The sequence below is a fragment of the Chaetura pelagica genome, unplaced genomic scaffold, assembly GCF_000747805.2.
Source record: "Chaetura pelagica isolate M959 unplaced genomic scaffold, ChaPel_1.0 scaffold9, whole genome shotgun sequence".
In the NCBI taxonomy this organism is placed as follows: Eukaryota; Metazoa; Chordata; class Aves; order Apodiformes; family Apodidae; genus Chaetura; species Chaetura pelagica.
In genome coordinates, this window is record NW_009954494.1 from 1330201 (window position 1) to 1352426 (window position 22226).

Consider the following 22226-nt stretch of genomic DNA (forward strand, 5'->3'; position numbering starts at 1 on the left):
CCAGTATCGGCGGGCAAGCCACACTGCCCTTTTATAAGCTCAGCTACCTGTGGTGAGCACACTTAGGAAGCTGGGAGCGCACTGTACTAATGGGTAGCAGAGCTGTAATGCTTGCTAAGAACATGTAAATATATGCTAAGAACAATATTTGCATTTACTTACTGGGGCTTCTTTTAAAAGCTCGTTTTATAAAGCACTTTGGATGCAAATCAGCTTTCTCCAGGAATATTTCAGTGTTTCACCTATTAACACTATGCTTAAAAAAACCCTGACTGAAGTTATCTCTTAAGTTACAGCATTTCCTTACCCTCTGAAAAAACGCTAGTCAATCGCTACCAGACTGCAGTGGTGAGATTAACTCCTTCCTGCACAACGGGTGAATTCACCTCCCTGCGTTCTGTGCCCACAGCTTAACTTGGCGATGAGAAACGCCCAGGCTTTCTGCCGTGTGGTGCCTCTGAGGCTGATGTCCACCGTTAAAGAAGAGACCAGCTACAGCACTGCCTGTGAGCAAAAATATATCTCAGCTGACAGAATGTACTTCATGATGGAGCTGCGGTACCTTACTTGACAGGTCTAAACATTTGCAGCCAACAAGTTAAAGGTTGTTTAGGTTGCGTTCCCAAAATTATACTTTACCTGCGTGTTGACAAGATCCAACACACTGATATGCATTAGGCTTGCCATGATCACTGCTTTTTTTCTTACTTACTTTTTTCCTCTCTCTATTTTTTTTTTTTTTTTCCCCTCTCTCTCTCTCTCTCACACTTCTCCAGCATCATTCCTTTTGACTTCCAGGCTACCATCTGTGTACCCTCAGGGAGTCAACAAGAGAAGAACAAGGGCCAGAAACCAGAAAACAAGTGAAAAGACTTAAGCAGGAACTTCTTGCAATATAAAGAGCCTCAAAAGCACAAGAGAAAATGAGGTAAGAGGAATCCCCTGCTCGAATTAAAAACTGATAAAAATGTAGTTGAAAAAGGTGGGGAGAAAAAAAGAGACTGATTTTCCCTTCATCTTTCCAGATACATGTATTTTACTTGCATTGCCTAGTAAAGCACACTCACTTGCTGCAGATTTGGGTTCAGTCACTTCCAGCAGGACAGTCCAGCCTATGACAATATGGACCTAGAATTTATTGTAACAGTTCAGCTGTAGGCCAGATAACACAGGCAGAAGCTAGATGGAAGACATCCCACATGCCACAGCTTGGACAGCTCTGATAAAGAGATGCCAACTTTTTCCTGCAGTATCTTTTCTTCACTTCTCCCCTTCATATTTAATTTCAAAGTACCCAGCTAAGCCACATTTAAAGCCAGTCTTCAGACACTATTAATACACAGGGAGTTATTCCAACATCTCCTACAGACTGTTTGTTTCCAGTGATGTAAAGACAACTCCAACAGCAGAAGTGGACTTTTCCACTCGTTGTTGGGGAAGTGGATTAAAGTGGGATCCTTGGAAGTGGTGCAGGAGGTGGAGAAAACATCCGGTAGCCACATGATGAGGCATGTTTTGCTGACACAAGGCACTCATGAATAGGCAAGCTGAAGACAGTTTATTTTCTCAGTCTTGGGAACAAGCCTAGAATCCAGGTGAAGTAAGTAAGCACTGAGCACAAGATCCCACCAACGCATAAAGATGTCATCTCACTCACAAAACTTTTTGCTGACATTGCTCAGTATTTCCTCACGCAGTTAATGAGGTCAGGTGTTCTACAAGGGAATTCTGGCTAGGTCTTTGGAGCAACCTCAGCTCCCTCTGGGCACACCAGAGAAAAGATGTGAGCGGTAGCAGGGAGGCTACCACTGGTTTTACACTCTCTCTGTGAATCACTGTGCCATCCTCAGGCTGGTGCCAAGGTCAGCACTGCAGGCTAATCCCCAGACTTCATGCTTCTGTAGATCCAGCAGCCCTGGAGCCACACACACATAGCCTGGGGACACAAGAGCCCTTATTCCAGTAACCACAACTGTTTGGCAGTTTCTTGTACCTTAGAGTAGGCTTCTGCTCTTCTAACCCCAAGCTGCCCTTTCATTTGGACATGATGTGGGTGAAACCATGTATTCATAATCTGTAAAGCGCCTGCTTCGCATGTTACTCTTAAAGCACAAGCACAGTTTACCACAATACTCATATTTAATCCCAGTGGTTTCCCTGAACTATGAGCAATTCAGTGAAACAAAGCATCCTCTGTATCGTCTGTAACCAGTTTTAAAAGCCCAGATGGAGGAAAATACTCTTGGTTTTAATTAGCAATATCCTTCACATGAATCCCCTATTAACCAAAGCAGAATACTATATTTCATCTCACTTCTAGTTTACTTTCTACTGCCTCTCTTCTCTGTGGTTTACCAGCAGGAAACCACTGGAGGGGACATATCCAGATAAGATTAAACAACATATTACCACCATATTTACTATAACCAGGCTGAAAATTTTTGTACTAGATGCCAAAATGAGACTCACAGCCATTTTGACTTCCATTCACAGTGGCAAGAAGCTGTTCTTTAAAATCCAAACTATTTCACTAATTCTCCAACTACTTAACTTACGACAGGCCGTTTTAATTATTATTTATTTTCCCTGAAATGCACTTCAGACAATAAGTTAGCTTCACCCTGATTGAAAGTAACAGGAAACAGGATCAGGGTGTCCTGGCAGTGGACAGCTGTATCACCAAGGGTAAGACCATGGCAAAGCAAGGCAGCTGTAACCTCTCCTCTGCTGAGAAGCTTTTGGAAAGCCAAGGGGCTTCCTTCTAGTGGTGGTGAGACAAGCACATGCCTGGCTGTATTCCTGAGAGCCTTTTGATGGACACAAAGCCTTAAGAGTACAGATGTGGAAAAAAGTGGCAGATGGAAGCAGGAAAAAGGTGAATTTCTCTTGTGCCATGCTGATCAAACTGTACCATGGATATTTCTAGACTGAAATCTCCAGGCATGGTCATGCTGGGTAACATATAACCACCCTGCAGTAGTGTGAGCTGACTTGCATACAACCTGTGAAATTTGCACCCATCACATACATCACTTTGTTATTGACTGGGTCAATAATAGTCAATATCTAACATCTGTGTTCAGTTTTACTTGCAAAAAAACCTCCAATAGTCTTTCATGGGATCAGTACCTTCCCACACTTCTGACAGAGTGCTGCTGTGCTCTTTATCAGCAACCTTCAGTGACTTGAAAAGACATCTCTAATCCCTTAACTGTTTCACAGATACTGAGACTGCATTCATTCCTGAGGAATTTCTCCTGCCAGGTAATAGAAAGTCCACCCAGTAAGGGAATCTCCTCACTGTAAATAGGTTGCAACATCTGACTCTGCTGGTTGGGAGGGAAAAAAGACTGCACTAAATTGGCATGATGAGGCATGTGAATGAAGTCAGTCAGTGAGAAAAGACAGCCCAGGCAATAAGAGACAGGCTGCTTCAGGGCATCTCCCAGGGAACTTTTGCTGGCAGGTCTCCTAAGGTCTGCATCTTAGCTTAGGCAAACTGATATATGTACCAAAATTCCATTTCAGTTATTACTGAGTTCAGATTTTAATATAAGCATTCTTCTTTTTCTTTTGGCTGCTGTTAATTTGACAAGCATGTTTTCTGGGACTGACATTTTCCAGACTTGGTTTTAGCACATGACAAGTTCGGGGTATTTGAAAGATGAAAGAAAACCAGCAGAGCTGTTAAAGCATGTAAAGATTATTTTCCACATGATCCAAGCAGAACTTTTGCACTTGAGTAGCTCAGAAAAATCTGAAATTAGAAACTGTAAACATAATTATTTTGTAAAAATACTTTGTTCTTGATGGAAAAATGTTCAGAGCTAACTTTTAAAGACATTCTAAAGATCTGGCATTTCTTAGTTGGCAGTTTTACTATGTTCATTAAGACTTTCATTTTAAGATGCTTTAAGGAGATATAATTGGATGGGAGGTTTCTCAAATGAAATAAAAATATTGTATACATTTAGACTAGATAGTTCTTTCAACAACTTAGGCAGGATGAAAAAGAGATGATGCTATGGTATCACTATTGATCTCACTACAGTAATCTAATTTATTTGGGAAAGACTTAAGACAGTGATGGAACGTATGAAAAATCCATTGATAGAGAAGTTGATCTTTGTTAAGGACATTCTACTGGAAGAAAACTTGTTAATATCTTTTCAATCTCCCATACGTTCTTAGACTTTAAAACTCTAAAGGCCCATCTGTGGTAATCTAGTCTGAGCTCCTGTATATGACATGCTAATGAACTTTCATGAATTAATTTTGTTTCAACTAAGTGTCTTCTAGAAAAATTTCCAGTCATTCTATATGTATTCTCCTTGATGGAAAATTCATTGAAGTCATCAGTAAATTGTTTCAGTTACTTTCACTGTTAAAAATGTGGGCCTCATTCCTACTTTGAACTGCCCTCCTTTCAGTTAATGTCTGTTGCTATACTTTTGTCCACTATACTGGAAAGTTCATTCATGCTGTGTGCTCAGTGCTGGTACATACAGACTGTAACCGTGTTACTCCTCAATCAGTTCTACTATAAAGGAAATAGGTCGCGCACTCAGAGTTTTTCGCTATGATCTGTTTTTCATTTCCCATAATAATTATCCTGGCTTTTCTCTGAATTGTTATCCCTCTGAGCTCATCCTAAATTCCTTCCTGAAATACAGGAGAATGCAGATGTCATACGGTCAGTCAAGAACCCCAGGGAGATGTCTTCCTCAAGCATGGCTCTTTGTTAAGTTGCTATTGAACTGTTCAGTTACTTTTCAGTTTGTGCCAATAGAATCTAAGCTCCCACTCGACCTCGCATCTCTCAATTCTTGTTTTTCAGGCATTCATTTTTAAACAGCAGAATGACAGGAAATGATGTAGGCCTTCTGTAGGCCTAAGGTACAGCATTGCTCTGCTGACCAGCATTTGGAGTTGAAATACAGAACATTTTAATCCACAGAAGGAATCACTAATCTTACAGAAGTAATTTGTTTTAGTTCACCAAACTATATCTAGTGTAATCAAAATGCAAATTCACTTACTTTTGATGGTTCACACATGGCCCAAAGCTGTATTTAACTCTTTATCTTTGGGGTTATGTGGTAGATGATGAAGCCTTACTTGGATCACGTACACATTAAATGAATTTCACTGTTCAGTCTGGCTCACATGAGAGAAGCAAAGGTGAGTAATCTTTAACCTGAACCTCATAATAACATCTGAACTTCTGCTCTTGTTCTGTCCTGGGACATCCCACTGATAGGACTGTTTTCTACACTTTGCTAGCATAAAACTTTCCCCCCCTTACCCTGAGAATCATTAGAGCCTCAATGTCTGCCTTTCATCTGATGGCAGATGCAACATGTATCTGATATATCTGCTAGTGGTCTTTGGAGAAGGCACCTGTTTCTGCTCACGAAAACTATTGGAAAGAATGATAACTTAGATTTTTAACTGCTCAAATGCTAGAAGAACCAGACACGCCCTTTGCCGACTAGTGTGTCTCCTGGTATTTTGTAATGACTGTATGTTGTCTTTCATCTATCCCAGAAAGCTGTGAGCATTTTTCACAAATTATCTCTTCTTTGTCATCCACAGCTACATTTTCTTGTTTTGCAGCCTGTTAAATTAGTAACAGTGTAGCAGGAAACAAAGAGTTTCTGACTCATCTAACATAAAACATCTAACAATTTGGTGAGGTTGGTTTTTCTGCTATGACTCTTCACCCAGCACTTGGAGTAGTATATCATTACCTTTATGTTTCCTCTGACACTGCATTAAAACTCATGAATTCACTGAGTACTCTTCTTCAGAACAGAGCAGGCCACAGAAGAAACATTGCATATACTCTCAGGCTTCTGTGTGCTTAAGTTATAAGCAATTAAAACAAAATTCTGGAGTTCTTTGACCAGATTCTGCTCTGCACCAACATTTTATCTGCATTACTTTGGCAGCGAGGCTTGGCACCCCAGGGGAGCTGGGACAATGGCAGCTTTGCTCAGTTGTGTGCCCACTCGGGGCAGACTTTCTACACAGGAGCAACAACAGGTTTCAGCAGTAAAAGTTCTGTGTAGTCAACCCAAGAGGGAACATTATAATGGAAGCTTTATCACTTAGCCAGCTAGTGTCCATTTGAGCAGCTCTGCTACCCACAGCGACTTTGGTGGCCAGTTTGCAAAATTACCCAGTACCTAGGAGACACATTCTCCCTGCCAGACCTGGAGAAGAGGGACATTTCAGGTTCTCTGGGCTGACTGATTACACTGGTGGGGCACCATGGGAGGGTTATGACAGTCACACATCACATTAGCTGAGCCCTGCTGTTTTCACTTGCAGCTATTTGATCTTTAACTACATGTGCATTTGAGAAAATTAAGAATACATCAGCTTCTTTTTTTTTTCCCCTCTCAGTTTTATTATTTTGATTTGTTGCTGTTGTTTTTTCCATTTTATGCTAGAAGGTTATTTTATATGAATTACTGACAACCTGTGGACATAGGAGAATTGGAGCAACCAGACAACCACATAACCTCACACTTTTGGCCTGATTGAAAGCTTGCTGATGATGTAGGAACCTTTCCACTTTCTTCAGTGAGTTTTCCATTAGAATCCTATGGCTTGAATGTGATACACAAAAAAAAGGAGAGAGAGGTAAGATGCACAGTTTTCAAATGTCAGAGAACGTTGGTCTTTTCCCTCTCTTCTCCTCCCTGCACTAAAAACATCTCATTGGTTCAGAGCTTGGGAACAGTTACAAATCACTATGGAGTTGGCCCAAACTTGGAAAGGCTTCCCTAGAGCCAGAGCAGAAGGTGTGCCAGCCAGATGGTGCACTGCAATGCCCAAAATAGCAAGCTCTGCTGAAGGGTAGATCTGTGGAGTCTGGTAGTGTAACAGTCACAGGGCTCCCTTCAGGACACATAGGTCCACAGTGCTAAATTTAGTCATGTACATTTATCACTGCAAACCTAGTCAAAAGTGGGTCTTTGCGTGGTGTGTCACAGAACAAAGCAAACATCCCTATCTCCTTTTTTCATGGTCTTATTGCTGTTATTCCATTTTGCCTTCTCTCCTTTACAAGTCAGATGCAGATGAAATGAAAAGATCATTCATCCATTAAATAGATCAGTGGAACAGTAGCACTCACCATGGGTTTTTGCCTGTTTCACTGGTTGGTTGATAATGTAATTACTCTTTGCATAATAGCCAAAAATGAGCAGGCATGTGGATCAAGTTTCCAGAGAGTTTTCCAGAGATTCAGTAAATGAGGTAGTGACACTCGGGTAATCTCCTAATTCTTGTTGCTTTTTTAAGGCTGGTATTTATGTAGATACTATCTTCTAAGTTCTGTTGAGCAAGCATGACTGTACTAAGAGAGAATTGTCTCTTTCTCTCTGGCCTGCTTTCCTCCTCACACACATTACAAAGGGAGATTCAGGCTACTCAGAAATATCTCTCTCAGTGCAGCCAGGTATACTGCCTCTCACCTGTCAAAATAATGTAACTTCATGGTGAGTTATAGAAAAGCTGTAAATTGCCTTTTGTTTTTGTACTGTGCCTTTCATCTTTCCTTGAACAGGAACTCCCACCTCATTTTGCATGTGCTCGTACTGTGGATGGAGCCAGGCCTGGATACCCACTTCAGAAGTGACCATGAGCTCTTTTTTTCAGGTTACTTCAGACTAGAGAAGGGTTGGGAAAACAGTTCTGAAGGACCATGTAACTCCACTCAGTAAAGGAACAAAGACAACTCAAAATAAAGAAAAGGAAAATGCATTTAATCTGGTTATTTGTTTTGGCAGTTGAAAGTTAATTTTAATTATGTCTAATGCCTCACGAATTGCTGTCTTACAGCCAGTTGAAACAGGCCACTGTTGAAATAATGAAGATGTAGTAACATGAGATAATGCTGCTCTGCATACTCCTAAATCTGTCCTGAGCAGTGAGGAAGATCAGTCTTTCCTCATGCAAACTGCAGCTCACTCTGGTTAGGTGCTAAATATAGCAAGGCAGCTTCAGCTCTGCCATCTCTGTCCAGATCCCTGAGCACAGTTGCTTTCACTGCATGCAGTGCAGCAGCCTGGGTCTGACCTTCTTTGCACAGTGGTGAAGAAAAGGTGGGAGCCAGCACCCTTTTCCGCACAGGTCGCTCCTGAGGAAATCAAACACAGTCGCCAGCCTTGCTCACAAGTGTGGCACAAGGCATCCCACACTCAGGCCAGGGCAGTGCAAGGACCTTATGAGCAGAGAAATAGGAATATCTTCTGTAGAAATAGGAACTTTTGTTGCAGACCATTAATAAATTATATTACCAGCATTATTATCTATTATAATAGTATTTCAATATTTTCTTGGATTTACCTTCACAATTATTTTATGAGGGGTTGAAACATGTTCTCCCTATTTTACAGATGGAAATGGCAACAGAAAGTAAGTAAGGGACATATTCAAGGTAACAGGAAATCTTTGACACAGCCAAGAACTGAACACGGGTCTCCAGTGTCTTGGTCTGCTTCCCTTCTCTCCGAGGCCGCAGGGTCAGGACCCAGCAGGGGCTGTGCACAGGGCAGTGCTGGGCAGAGGACACTGCACTGGCAGAGTGAACCATGGTGCTGTACCCGCTAAGATTCCTATGGGTCTCAGCAGCAGCAGATCAGCAAGCCCTGAACAACCTCAAGGTGAAATAAAACCATCATTTGTTGCTCCTCTGACAGGGCCTAAGTGTTACACCTGACTTGACAACAGGTTTCATTACTATAGCATCCCACCTGGATTTATTTGGAAAGTCAAAGAGCAGTAACAGAAAGTTGTTCTAGAGAACATGATCTGCTGTTGAAACAACTGACAAGACTATAAGAAAATCAAAGAGAGAAGAGAGAAATAAGAATGCGGAAAGAACAGAATAAAGTGTACTTTGTGAGCCTGAAACAGGTTTACTTAAGGCTTGATGTTGATATTCTCCTCATACTTAATGGTACATTAGTGCATGTGGGGTAAATTATTACTGACTTGAGGGCACCAAAATCAGATCCATCAGGTTCTAGAAGTAAGAAAGCTACTGTCTGGAAACATTCTCTAAAATTAACAAGACAGTGAAACTGTTTTAGCATGGGGAAACAGGTCAATCCACTTTGAATTTGTTAAGCAGATGATGATTTGAAATGGCCTCTGCTGATGCTTTTAAGAGTGACTCACAGATATGGTTTAGAAGCAATGCTTGAATTGAGAAAGAAAAGAGACTGTACACTAGACGTATTCCAAAAGAGAGAGCGCACCCAAATTTAGCTTCAGCTTTTCTTTTTCAGTCATCTGGCAGCAATGGGAATGGTGGATACAATCATCTCATGTAGCTTAAGCTGTCCAAAAAAGAAAAAGAAAAGTTGAGAAAAGCTAGGTACTGTATTTTGTCTCTGAAATATTCTGAGGCAAAGCAGCAGGTGACACTGATATCTGGACATCTGCAATGTTGCACCTGATGGTTCCTCCAGGTAAAAAAAAAAAAAAGAAAAGTTTGTTCCATGAACTCTGTAAAAGGTTGAGTCAAGCCTTTTAGCAATTCCAATTACTTACCTTTGAATTTTTTGAGACAAACACTGACTCTTTTGCCAGGAGGCTGCAAACAGTGGAGAAGAAGCTGTATATGTTACAGTTTCTTGAATAAACCACACAACAGGCACTGTGGAAAGAGGAAGACATTAAAAAAAAATAATAAAATTGTGGATGCAAGTGTCTCAAAACTTGCCATTTTAGCAGCTCTCAGCATGAAGGAATGTATTTTCCTGCAAAAGATATTCATACTAGACTACTAATTTATCCTCTTTTTATGCTACCGTATTAGGTTCCTAAACTGCAGTCTACCAATTTTTTTAAAATGTATTAATACCCATGAATAAGTGTAGATCTGTTTGTATGTGTGAGTCTTGTCAACTGTTTATTTGAAAATTTCAGGAGGAAAGAGCAACTAATAATACAGAAGCCACTTTCAAACTAATGAAACTAGAGTTCAAAAGGACAACTCAGGTGAGAGGACATGAAGAGACTTTCACCAGAGTGCCTGTCACAGCAGAGGACTGAGCACAGAGCCTCCTCCCCCATATCACATTAAGGCACCATCTCTCTGTTCTTCCTGACTACACATGAGGGGGCTGCCAACCCAGCCAGCAGTACAGGCAGCCCTCTGCTCCTCAAACAAAGCCACAGTCACGGTGAGACCAAGAGAAAATCAAACAATCCAACTCTGCCCGACAAGATAATACATGGGCAAGATGTGGAAAGCGTTGCTAAAATAACTGGGAATGCTCAAAAGAAGCTGGATAATTATTGTCGTAAAGCCTGACTGTCCTGTCATGCTGGTTTTGTGATAGCGTAACTCTGCTGACTATGAAAGGATTGCTTCTGATCCAGACTGAACTAAGCACTTTGTAAGCATCGTGAGTAGCACCATGAGAAGGTCTGAGCTTGCTGTTGATCCTGGTACACCTCTGTGTACCTGAGTCATGAACTGGCATGAGAGTCAGGACTTGAGAATTCTTGCATCTTCCTCACCCACTCTTCTGACTAGACAAACCAAGCCTGTACTCAGGTTACTCTCAGCAGAGATACTGGTTCAGCTCTTCCTGAGAATACTTGTGATTGAAGCACACTTTCTTTATTCTCTGCAATGCAGAACTAAGGCCATGGTCAGTCTATTCCTTCATCTGGCTCCTTACTCTTAGGGCCTCCTTTGTATGAACACGAGTGTTGGGCAAGCATTCAAGTGACTCAGCAGATAGTACTTTCAGGTGAGGTACTTTTCAGTTGCATCTGTTCTCCTATCTGATTCATTACAAATCATATCAATGTTCATGCCACCACAAAAGAGGAAGCAGCAGGCACAGGTGGTTAGGAAGGGTTAGGAAGGGGAACATGACCCCATGGCACCACAAGCGACAGCACAAGTTTATGTCAGATTAAAGTAACATGCTTAGTGAAATGAAAACTAATTTTTTTTTTTCTTTCATCAGCTTTTGAGACAAGTTCCATGGTTGTAGTTTTAATAGTGTCCTAGAGACACTGACAAATTCTGCTCTATTTGGAAGTCTCACAGTAGGGGGATTCCTTCTGCTGCCTCCAGGACAAGTGCTTGTATTGAGCAGCAGTAATATCTACTCTTACATGTAGCCGTGAAATTTTACTGGTGAAAAGGCCAATGAATGTCATGACAGTCTATCAACTTCTCTCTTTGGGTTCCGGTTAATGGCTCATCAATTCAAAGAGCTAGTCAGCCAGAAAGTGCCATTAAAAAATTCTACACCTACAGCAACAATCTGAACTGATTTGTATATCTAAAAGAGGAATTTCCTCCAGGAATTTATTATGAACTATTCTAGTCCTCTGTGTCTCTCTACCAACATCACATTAAATAACATCCAAATGGAGTTTCAACTGAAAATTAGAATACATTGAATATGTTACACCTAAAGATTAATACCATTTTCATTTCAGCTTTAAAAGGCAGAAATCCTGTGGTTTGTTTGTTTTTGCATTGCAGGCACATCTTGAGGAAAATAACTCAACCAAAGGACTGCCAAGAGCCAGCTCTTATCTAGAGGACATGAAATGCAAGTGTTAACAGCACCATTACATAGGTGTCAGTGTCACTGCAGTAATTGCACTACAAGTCAGAGGCTGACACCTTCATAAAAGAAAGTGTCAAAAACAGCAGAAATCAAGGCTATGAGATTTTCTTCACTTACAAAAGCAGGCCTTGAACAAGTATTCAAATGTTCAACTGAAATTTGCTACTATATCTAAGATGAAAAATAAAACTGATCTCTTTTCACAAAAAAAAAAAAAAAAGCAAGCATGGAATTGTTATGGGTCAGAATATCATCAGGATATAAATAAAAGGAGTAAATGCAGTAGGCTTATCTACCTCAGGAGACAAGCACTCATGCTCTGTGAGCCATGTGTTCCCATGGAGGTAAGGCTTTTGGAGCAAAGGCATTTTCAGTGTTTCAGGTGAAGTTACCTGGGGATCAACATTTTTTGTAAAAAAAAACCCAAATAAATGTGCCAGCAGTTGCAATAGCATTCACAAATCTATGCAAAATGTAATCTTACCAAAATGGGATTTGTAACTCTGAAGAGGTGCTCTTTGGTTGTCTTTTTTTTTGTCTTTTTTTTTTTTTTTTCTTTTTTAATCTGTGCTGTTCTTATTTCCTCTGACCAGAATTGGCTGGCAGAGTCTGGGATTCAGGAATGCTTGCTGGAACATCTGAAAATAAGTGAATGCAAATTAAAAAAAAACAACAAAAACAACAAAAAGAAACATTATTTGAAATGTTTTGATTTTGATAAAGCAGCAAAATATTTAGGATTAATATTCTTCTATCTGCCTTCAGTAAGTCTTTCACTAAGAAATCATAGTCTATTTTGTGTCACAACAAAGGAACTAATTACTCTTAACCTAGAATATGTAGGTGGAAGGTGCAAGGAAGATGGAGCCAGACTCTCCTCAGTAGTTCCCACTGACAGGACAAGGGGCAATGGGCACAAGCTGGAACATCAGAAGTTCTATTTAAATATGAGGACAAACTTCTTTATGGTGAGGGTGACAGAGCACTGGGACAGGTTGCCCAGGGAGGTCATGGAGTCTCCTTCTTTGGAGATATTAAAATCCCACCTGGATGCAGTCCTGAGTAATGTGCTCTAAGGGATCCTGCTTTTAGCAGGGCAGTTGGACTAGATGATCTCTTGAGGTCCCTTCCAACTCTGACAATTCCATGATTCTGTGAACTGTATTATTGTCACAGTTGCCAGTAGATGCCATCCTGAGGCAAGCAGCTCTTTTAGCAGTTGATACAGGGAGAGGGAGAAAGAAGGGTAGGTGGGCAACTTGTGAGAGTAAGTTTAAAGAAGGAGGGAAAAAGAGAGAAATAGAGGGGGAAGGTGAAAGAGTAGGGTTGAATGGAGACCCATTTACTGCTCAGCACTGTGGAGCATAATGAAATCAGGGTGTCCTGGGCACCACTTCCAACATGCATAGGGGCATGCCCCAGGCTTGTCTTCTTTGCTCCCCCCCTGCTGGCTGCCGGGCAAATGAAAGACCTTTTCTTCATTGCCTTTTATTTTCCTCTTGGTTCCTTGAGTTCTGAAGGCTGGAGACTGTTAACAGTGACAAACCCAAGTTGATCCTTAGTGTAAAAGCACTGAGTTAAGTATGTCAGCATGAAGCTTTTGCCTTCAGAGCACTTTTCAGAAGCTCTTTGCAGCCAGGCATCCAACTACAGAATCTTTTTATGCTACAAAAACTCCAGCACATTTGTAAGGCCCCTGTCTTAAGCCACTGATGCAAATCATTAGTGTGCTCATCTATGTACAGCACCTCCCAGAAACACTGGCCGAAGTATAACCTAAGTGTGTGAGGGGGGTTGCTTTCCTGGTCAGTTAGGTAACAACTTTTTTCCATAGATTTCCCTGCTCAGAAAAACATAGACATCACTTACCCCAGCACTCTGTACACAAAGAGTGCTCATAAAAAATGACTCCTTCATTTGAGAGTCTAAAGAACATTGAGCTCTTCCAAAAATCTAGTGAATCCTGTTGTATGGTAATTCCTTCAGGTTGGAACCCACGAGAAGTCAATTTTCATTCAGATTTCACCTGCAGAAATCAATAAATCAGTGTCAAGAACTTTGATTAGTACAGAAATGGGGGAGCAGCAGAAGCGTGGTACATTTTGCAGGTAGCAAAGGCTATTCTGGCCTCAGCAGTGGGGAAGAGATGGATGCTTTCTGTGAAGGTGACACCTTCAAAAACAGCAAATGGGGAGCTGCAAGTGTAACTCCTCACTCCCCAGACCCAGCTCTGTTACTGCCTTGATCAAATAGGATTTACTTGTGGATGCATTTCTAAATGAGAAGTTGCTCTTGCATTTGAATATATATTAGAAAAGAAAGCTGCAAATTGAAAAAACTCCCTAATGTAACCACCCCCACACTGCAAATCATCATTATGTTAGCTTTCCAAGGATTCAGTTTCAGTCCAGACGGTCTTAAAGCCAAAAAATGCAATCCTGAGGTTTATTTGAATTTAACCTTTTTTTCCCAGCTCTGAATATTGCATTCTGTAATTCTGCAGATATATATATATAAATGCTGTAAGCACTAGGTTCAGTTTCCAAAAAAAAGACAACCAACTGGCAGGGATTTTAATAGATGTGCAAGTGGATATTCTGCTAGTTGGTGTACTTATATTTGGGATTTTCTATGGCTTTCACATATCTCAGCACTTCATAAGGATTAATCAATTTATCTTTACAAAGCTAAGTGACACAGCCTGGTTGCCTTGGACCCGTCTTCACTTTGTTCCTTGTTGTAAATTCTGCTTTCCTTCTCATTGGTTGCCTTCCTCACCTCAGCCAATGCACAATTTTAGCAGAATCTGTTTGCCGCAAACAAGTGAACCCTCTGTCAATGCTTCTGTAAGACAGATCAGAGCTCTCACTCCCAACAGTCACAGAGACATTGAATACTTTCTCCAAGATCAGAAGGAACATCTGTGGCTGAGGCAAGAGTTATCTTGTCTCTCCCATCTCAGTCCAGTGTTTTAACCATATAACTTTATTACCCCAGTGAATACTCAGTGAGGCAGCAAAGTACACAGGGAGGACTTTGTAAGTCAGCCTCCTAGGTGCTGACTGCACCAGTACATCTTGGCCAAAGGAGAACGGTATGGGTGACTTTATGGGCTACAGATTCTTTTATCCAGTGTCACAGCTCTGGAACAACAAACTCAATGAAATTTTCCTGCAGTATGCCTATATGAAGCTCTGCCTTAAACAAAGCAGTACTGTCAGTAGTCCAGCACAAAGCAGGTTAAGTGGTCAAGATGCAGAAGTCACCATTTTGTCTTCCTCTAACTGGACTGCCCTCTGAGATGCATTCTTTGGTTTCTCATGCCCATGTAATTTTATGGTCTCTGCTCTTCCTTCCTTCAAAGCTTCAGTCTTTTTCATATCATGGAGAAACCCTCGCCAATGTTTACAAATACATTAAGGGCGATGTCAGGAGGACGGAGCCAGGCTTTTCTTCAGTGATGTCTAGTGATAGGAAAAAGGGCAAGGGGTGCAAACTGGAACATAAGAATTCCACGTAAACACCAGAAAAAACTTCTTTACTGTGAGAGTGACATAGCACTGGAACAGGCTGCCCAGGAAGGGTGTGGAGTCTCCTTTGCTGGAGACATTCAAAACGTGCCCGGACACATTCCTGTGTGATGTGCTCTAGGTGACCCTGCTCTGGCAGGGGAGTTGGACTAGATGATCTTTCGAGGTCCCTTCCAACCCCTAGGATTCTGTAATTCTGTGAAGAAGCATCACCTATAGTAGAAAAATCTTTACTTGTCTCATTTATTCCAAACCACTACTATCCAAATAGATAGTAAGAGTTAAATCAGTTAGAGATAGAGATACATTGACCTAAAAAAACTTATTACTTTTATACCATTGAAACACAAGACTGTGTTTTGAGACAGTATCACATGCAACTTCCAAATCAACACGGCATTTAACATTTCCTACCTTGGTTGAAATATTTTACCTACTCTGCTGTGGCTTGAATAGTTACAGAAGTTCAACACTATGGTGTGCAATGCCCAAAGGCCTTTACGAGAATCAGGATCCTGTTCTCTTTAATGCTTTTAAATATACAAGATAAGGAATTGGATTGGGAAAAGCTTACAATCAAATCAGTAGGCAACACCATCAGGTTTGTTCTAATGAGGGAACTGGGAAGCGTACCAACAGTTCATGTTAAGTTTTAAACACCATCCCAGTTGGTAAAATGGAAAGGAGTAGGAAAATCTGCCAATTCTTATAAGAAATTGTATGCACATACCCAAAAAGCAGAATTTTACATTTCAACTCAACTTACGGAGTAGAAAGACCTGTGTAAAAAAAGATAAATTAAAATCTTCCCTCTCTCCAGAACTGACCATTCAGGTTCTTATGCCATAGCAAATTGTAGCTGCAAATAGAAAGCTTGATTGCTGTAAAATATGAGGACCTTTTAAAAGGCAAGTGTCTCTCAAGGAGAGACACCGAGGTGAAGGAACTTTCCCAAAGACCTGTCAGCTGCCCCTGGCATGGCCAAGGTACTCGCTGATCTCAAGGCCAATAAAAAGCAACAAGAACCCACTCTCCCTCTTTTTAAAGATTTAGGCTTAAAGGTGCAGACACTATCAAGAAAATTTTGCACAAAAGGCAACTTTTTTTCAAGTACATTTCCCTGGATACTGGTAGCATCAGTTACCTCTGTAGCCCATCCTCATCAGGAAATAAACAAAGCAACTGATTTTCCTAGTCTTAATTCTGAATGTCAGTATAACTTGATTTATACACAGGGAAAATAACACGACTGTTAAGGATGAAAATAATTGAACACAAGGGCAAGGAGAAGGAATGATGTAAATGCACTCAACAGAGTGATTCTTCTCTCCTTATAATCCCTACCTCTTGCAGGAAATTTATGAGCTTGAGGGAATCATAAAACTGAGGCTACAAAGAGACAGGCTATTGGAAAGAAGAGGAAGAAGACTTAGATCTTTATTTTAGCCTTGCATCCAAAGGGTACAGAAAAGATGACCCTATGTGTTATTTTTCATTTTCAGAGGGATTTGCATTATTGCCTAATTCATTCTCATTACTACCCTCAGAGAAAATAATAATGGTATAATGTGGTTAAAGCAAAGGCTTTGGAAAATTGGTTCCAACAGTTTCTCCATAAAAGTAGATAAAACTACCTTCTACTTATTGCCTGTAACAATTTTAAATCAATCTATCTATGATTCAATATTTTATACATGTGAGTGTTTGATAGGTTTGGTGTCTCAGTGTTTTGTCCCACAGCCTGCCTAAAGATGGATAAGTCATGTCTAAATCAATAAGACATCAGTTCATTAAGTCATTTAAGTACCTGCCTAGCTTCAAGTTATGCACCTGATTCAAACCGGGGCCTCCTGAAAACATTTTTCCATGTCATCTGGAGGCTTGAGAAAATTCAGCAGAAGGGTTAGGAAAATTGTAGGAAAGTATTTCCTAGCAGATGAAAATTGCTATCTGACTCAGTTGCAGGGATAGAGAGGGGCCCTGGGACAAGAATTGTAGAGGTAACATTCCCCTCCCTTAACTGTAGATGACTGCAGTTTAGACATTTACACCTCAACTATCCTTCAGGGTCTCTCTGTAGTCAATGGAGAAACAGGCTTTTTTAAGTGCAGCTGTGATCAATCCCATCCTAAGACAGATGGTAGGACAGGGAAAAATCAATCATAACCTTTAGTCACCTATTTCTCTCAATTTCTTGTGAAGAAGGTTATCCCAAAGGCAGGCACCTACGCTGCAGTTGTCTAACATTAGATCCTCTCCTTGTCTCCAGGAGGAAACTCTTACACAAAGGCTTGGAATCACATTTGTATTTTCTTTGAAGTAGTTTCAGATCCTACTTTTGCCTCTAGCCATCCATCCTTCATAGGATCCATCCTGTGCTGTTGAAGATCCCCAAATGAGCCTGACATTGACAATCTGTACTTGCCCCCTCTTTATTTTGTGACAGTGGCAAAACCAACTGCAGCAGCTGGATACCAGATGTGTCCTCCATGTTCAGCCAGGAATTCGCAGCTGCAAGAAAAGTTGGTTAAATATTTAGAAGCAAAATGACTGTCAAAGCCAATGAAGTGCAGTATCACTTGTATGGATATATACTCTAAAGTATCAAAAATACAATTCTGTCAATAAAGAAATGAACAAATAAGTGGCCAATTGATTCCTATGTGTGACTTATTCAAAGAATTTATAGAATTGTCTGTTGTATCTTGAGTACATCTTATCCTGGGAATCTAAATTGCTCAATTCAGCCAAACAGCACATCTGTCTTCTGAGATAAGATTTATTTCCCAGGTGAAGTAACACGTAGTCTGGAGCTGAATGGAAACTAGAACCCAGTTTTGGGTTGGTTTTGGTTCTTTTTGGGTGGGGCAGGGTGGGGGGGGGGGGCTGAGTGGAGGGTAATGCTATATTTAAAATAGACTTTTCTCAACCTGGAAGCTAAAACTCCAGTTGTTCAACAACTTCTACAGGTTCTTAACTGTATGCTGGGCATGTGGCTCCAGAGTTGTCAATAGGATTGTGCACAGTGTCTGATGTTAATCATGGGTATGAATCTTGTCAGATTGGGTCTTACATACTCAATCCTGCCACGTTCTGGACATTCTGCCCCCAATCTATCAATCAGAAGAATTATTCAAGTAATCTCCTCTTTTCCCTGAAGTAATAAAGATCCAATAAGTACAAAAAAATCTGTGACTGGCTATATAGTATGATTTTCTGTGTAGTCAAACGGTAGCTTAGAGACCATCCTTTATATGGTAAGATTTTCCTTCTGCAAAATTAAAACTGAACTGCATGAAACTTGGGTGAATAAATGGGACATGTTGCTATCAAAATGAACCATGTACAACAATGCTTATTTCCCAGAAGAAAGCACTCAGCAGTGAATTGCATCAAGAGTGTGCATTTCAGAATACACACTCTGGTATTTTTTCTTTATTCACTGAAATGACTATTTCATTCAGTACTATGATGAGTGTTTTACACCATAGCTAAACCACATTTGTTAAAGTGAAGGCATGTATTTTACAGACAACTTAATTCTTCTCCTGCCTTGGCAGGTATATCCACTTGCATCCTGCCAATTTTTACATAAATCAGCAGCTTCATCATGTGCAAAGTACAAGATAATACACAGGTGCGCAAATATATGGATGCCAATTGTGTTTTAAAAAGCAGGAAGGTCAAATGCAGTCGTGGGAATTTCCTTTAAATCTATATAAGGCATCAGCCATATGCAATCTTCTGTGACAATTTTATGCCGTATCAGATTTTTTCCCATATCTAAAAAAGCCCACAGAGAACAGGAAACATCATGTTCTTTTTGTGCTGAGTGTGATGTTACTAGCAATTCACTGAATTAAGGCAGATTTGTCAGTTGTATCTAATTTGAACAGCTATTCACTTGTTCTAAATCTGGGGTTGGCACTTTCTGCAAACTCTGTGTCCTCAGCTCCCCTTTGCATCCTTAGAACAATCCAGAGTGGGATTCACCAGACCTTAAGGCATCTGTCAACATACATTTACAACTGAGCTAGGCTAAGCTAGGTCCTCTTCACAGGCTTTGGAGAGAAAGAAATAGTTTTAGGGAATGAGTCATCTAATCAGTTCTGGATACATGAAAGTAAAACCCTTCTTTGACTTTAAAGAGAAGCTAAGGTTACTAACTCAGAGATAACTATTCAGGGTAGCTTTTTCCTAGCATCATTTATTTACTACCTCTATCACTTTCTCATGTCCCAGCACAAGTTGAGATTGATTCCCTGGAAGATGGAGTTTAGTTTCCCATAGATACATATAGAGTGACATAGATTCAAAGATGACGAGCATCCAATTTATATGAGCAACATCAAGCAAGACTATATTCAGCCAAGGTAACTAAAAACCAGGTAAAAATGAAGGTCAGAAAAGCCTTTCATTTTAGTGCCTACTATTTCTCCTTCTTTATTTTCAAGATCCCTCAACATGACTTTCAGGCTCTGATTCTTTACCTTCCAAGAAAGCTGAAGGTCGCTTGAGGTTAAAACGTGCGTTTGCTAAATAATCCTCAAACCTCGGCATGAAATAGCAGTCAGAAAATGGCACTGAGCTTGCAGAGCATAGAAATGTTCAGGTGACACCAAAGGAAGCATAGGAAAGTGATGGTGTCTCTGCCTTCATTGCTAAGAGCATAGCAAAATTACCTTCCTGTGTGCATAGCTAGCCTGCATTTAACTACTATGGTCCTGAATGAAAGTGGGTTTCCTAAGTGACTGGTCTTCCAGGCTTCTGACAGTAGTTATCTCACTTCTTAATTTTTCCTTTTTAACAAGGAGAATCTCAGAAATGTTATGCATAAGAACATCCTGGAAGAAATACTCAAAGGCAACAAAAGATTTAGTCTAGGATCCCAGGGTCAGTTGTGGAACTAATGAAACAAACATTGATCCTTTATATAAACAGCCAATGATGCAACTGCCCCACTAGGTCAAGTACCATTCAGAATCAATGCCAAAGGCAATCAGGCCAAATACACTGTAAACATATTTCTCAGAAAGAAAACAAAAAAGAAGAGGTAAGTCTGAAAAAACAAACAGTCCAGCTGCTGTGTGGTGGAGAGTGACCTGAGAAGATACTTGCTTCTCAAGCCAAGGGGAGATTTGACAGGTAATGAGAAAAAGAGGAACTATTATACAATAAAAGAGTCACTGCACATTTGGTATTTCATTTTAAATATACTCTAGAAATGGCCCCTTTCTCCTTTCAGTGAAGAAACCCAAGGATAAATCAATAGAATTCTGGTTCAAAAGAGTCAGCTACTATAAAAAAAAAAAATCAGTTTCCTTTACCCAAATATATGGATGCATTTCCCTCTTGCATTTGAACTGATTTCCCTGGGTATTCACAGATGAAACACTGGGCACAATAGCTATTTTTGCAGGTTTTCTTTCCTAAGGTCATTCTTTAAAATAAATCTTTCTTTTCCTCCACATTTATCATCATTTGCCTGCAGGGAATCTGAGAGCAAGGCATGTACATCTGTACGTACTGTAAGTGTGGCTAGGCCTTTGCTGTAGTGAGTGAGCAATAAGGAAAAGAAAATAGATAAACATAAAATACCCCAAAAAATGTCTAACTTATCAAGCCAGCAAGGACTTTCAGACAGGAACAAACACACTTCTCCTTGTTTGCACAAAGGCGTACCTGAAGGGGTGCTGCCAGTGTACTGTGGCCTTATTCCAGACTTACATAACTGCAAAATGAGAGTGAATTCTGGTGTCCAAAAAAAGTTGAACAAAAGGGAAGCGAGCCTGAGGCTCATGTACTGTTATGAATTGGAAGAGTACTGCACTTTAGAATCATTGTATTAAAGCGTACCTATAATAATCAGCCATCAGCAGGGAATCTTTACCAACTGAAGGCTTTTAAGGCCTTGAGCTGAATGGCTCACTGGTGGATGTTGCCACAGCTCCATTTAGTTCAGTAAAATTGCACTGACTTGAGCCACCTTGCAGGTCTAACCTCTCTTTATTGCTGATTCTTAAATCAAGGTAGTGAAATCAGCCAAGTTACTGAGGGCACGCAGGTTGTATCTTCGTCACAGGTTTCTAGACATGGTTTTCAACAGCTTTGTCAAACCTCCTAGCAGTTTGGTTGGCAAGAATCAGTGTGCCATGCTCCTCAGAACAAGTTTGCTCTAGACATTGCAGTGATTTCCGTTACATATTAGCACAAAGGTCTGGATGTAGAGATGTAGTTTTTTATCATACCCCAGAGGAGGCAAACATGCACAGGTACTAATACTCAGGTCTCCAAACTAGTCTGCAGAGGTCTTTGAAGACAGATCACTTACTGTCACCTATAGTTTGGTCACCACAGCACATTAAACTATGCTGAATCCTGCTGTAACAAGACAAAGTGTGTCCTTCCATATACCACGCTGACCAAACAGAGTACAATTAAATAGGTGGGCATCTTTCAGACAAACATCAATCCACAGCCTTCCCAAGTACAAGAGGTATTTGAAAATTAACAATAGCCAAAGCCCTGGTGATTGAAAGTCAGGAGAAAGTAAAGATCTAAAGATATTCCTCAGCATATGTTGAAACAGAAATTACTGTTACAGGATTCCTTAAGGAACAAATCCCCACCCTACCTTGAATTCTTCCCAAAGAGCAGCTCACCATCTACTAGAAGCCAGAAAAGCTTTTTAATGAAGCCCAGAAATAGGTCTTTGAGTTGCACATCTTATTGAGAGAATCAGGTAACTGATGATGATCTGCAAATAATGACTTCAGGGTTGTATAAATACTCAGTTAAAAGCCTAAGGGGATGGCAAAGGGGTATCTGTGGCTAAGAACACTGAGCTGCTGCCAGGGATGTCCCATTGCCAGGGCCGCCACCCTTAGGACAATACTATGTGACCAGATTTAAAAGTATGTCTTTCTAAGATAATTTTGTAGCATGGTGCTCAGGTTGCCATTTCACCCATGAGGTGGCTCTGCACAAACACAGCTTTGGAAGCCACTACCTTCAAATTATCTCCACAAGGATCACGTGCTAAAGTTATTCAGAGTCCACTGCAGTCACAGAGATCCTGCTT

At 40.6% G+C, this 22226-nt stretch overlaps 1 protein-coding gene across 1 annotated transcript in view; it reads left to right on the top strand.

The window, feature by feature from the left end:
* Nucleotides 1-22226, top strand: part of MAP10 (microtubule-associated protein 10) — a 72947-nt gene that overhangs the window by 1023 nt on the left and 49698 nt on the right. The window lies entirely within an intron of this gene.